The following is a 2,372-nucleotide window of genomic DNA, read 5'->3' on the forward strand; positions in this document are numbered from 1 at the left end:
CCCTGAAAGAGGCCTCCCAGAGCTGCTTAAGAAAGTGGCAGGCATGGAAATGAGTGGGCCGTAAGGAAGGAGAAGCACTGAGGGACAGCAGTGGTGTGCATCATTTGTTGTACTAAAATTTTAAAATTTAATCATGACTATACACTTCCGTGCCACCCCGCACATTGAAATTTTGTATCTGAAATACACATTTCAGTGACTTTAGGCAAAAAGCCCTCCAGGTTACCATTCTACTGTCAACACACCCAATTTCCATCACCCTGGAATGTGTCTTCAAGACCTTTCTCGGCCAGCTCTGGATCCTAACGCCACAGCAAAGATTAATATGATTTTTTCTTTGAAAGCTGGGGATTGAACCTAGGGCTTCATATGTGCTAGCCAAGCACTCAACACCTATTTTTTCTAATTTCTACCAGCCTATTATTTCTTTTAAGAGACTAGTTCTGTCAGTTCATATGTGTCCTGTGAAGCAGTCATACAGAGTGTACGTGTTTGTGTCCAGCTGCTTTGGAGTTTTATCCACCTTGGATCAGGAGTCCACTGAGTGATATGGCTGAGTTACGGCCCATCATACAAACAGCAGCATCGTGTTCCTGCCAATGGACATCCAGGTTTTTTAAGAATAAAATTATGACGAACATGCATGCAAATTTCTTTGCACGGCCATATGGCTTCCTTTCTTCTAGATAAATACCTGCAAGTAGCACTCCAGACTCAGCGCAGGTGTCTACGGTGTCTATTCAGTTTGTGAGAATCTGGCCAGTCTTTTCCTAACATAGCTGTGCTGTTTAGTGCGGCTGTGCTGTTACGGTGTTTAGTAACCCTCTTACTCAGCTCTTGGTTGGCATTGCCTAGACGTAAGTATTTTAAGAAAACTAAATTAATCGGAATAAACCTAGCATAACTGAAGATTCTCATAGCTGCAAGAGCTTCTTTTCCTCTGCCATCAGGTGCTGTGACTACGTTGTCTCAGGATGAAGGCAAAGCCTGAGAGCTTTCTAATCCAGGGAGGGGGTCAGATCTACCAGCTTTCAAGCTATAGTCGGTTAGATGCTGCCCCGTTTCCCTCCCATGAGGAGAGATCACATTTCCACCAGCAGCACACAAGAGCGTGTGCCTCCCCTCAGAGAGCCTGCAGTGGCTCGGGTTGGTTAGTCCTTGCCACAACCCATGCTGGAATCCAGCTGCCAGTGTAGCGGCATTGGGAGGTGGAGGACCTTTAGGAGGGGCTCCGTGTGCAGGGCTCCACAGCAAACGCACTGGTGCAGTTCCTATCAGGCGGACCAGTTGCCACAGCAGTGGGTGGGTACACACTTTCTGGCCCACCCCGTGCCCTCCTGGCCCACCCCATGCCCTCCTCTCCCTCACATGCACTCGCCCTTCCACCTTGCACCGTGAGTCACAGCCCAACAGATCCCTGGCCAGCAGCCCTGCGGTAGCTAGCTGCACATTCTTGGGCTTTGCAGCTCCCAGACCATGAGCCACAATAGACTCTTTGCCTTCGTGAATGGCCCAGGGACATTGTTATAGCAACAGAGAAATGGACGAAGACCGCGGTCTTTTGCTTAATAAATATGAACGTCTTTGTCCTTTCATTCAGACGTGAGTAACCACAAAAGCCTGGCTGGCACTGTGGTACCACCAACGTTAAGCGCTCAGCTCACCACCCTGCGAGCCCACAGTGGCAATGTCCCTGTAACTGCATACACCCAGCAGTGACCATAATTATATCCTGCTGCAGCTTGCAAAACTCTAGGGAGAAGCAGACTGTAAAATCCTGGAAACTTTCCCTATGCGATTACACTCAACACAATTATGCAAGTAAACTGTAGCTCTTACAAATCCTACATTCCATGCATTGACCTTTGACCTGGGGCAAGTATCCAATAAAGGACTTCACTTTTTATTTTTTTATTTGGTACTGGGGATCAAATTCAGGACCCTGTGCTTGCCATGTAGGCGCTTATGCAGCTGAGATGTTTCTTCAGCTGTACTTTTTTAATAGGACGTTCTGAAATAATGGTGGGATACTGGCTAACTCTGTTTGGAAAGAACTGGTTATTTCAGTAGTAAAGCCAGCGGAAACGGATGGCTCCCTTTTGCCTAAGATACCAATGTGAGTGTAAAAGGAAAAGTAAGCATTGTAGTGCTTCTAGATTCCCCTCCCATCACTGTTTTCAACGAGCTGTATGCATTTTATATTCTTAGCAGATAGGGCTGGGGAGATGGCTCAGTAGAAGAAGCGCTTGCCTGGCAAGTACAAGGGCCTGAGGTCAATCCCTGGTTCCACCACCGTGGCGCGCCTGTAATCCCAGCACTTGGAAGCTGAAATCAGGAGAATCACTATGAGTCCAATCTACATAGTGAAACCC

Source organism: Octodon degus, unplaced genomic scaffold (assembly GCF_000260255.1).
Source record: "Octodon degus isolate 3935 unplaced genomic scaffold, OctDeg1.0 scaffold00126, whole genome shotgun sequence".
NCBI lineage: Eukaryota > Metazoa > Chordata > Mammalia > Rodentia > Octodontidae > Octodon > Octodon degus.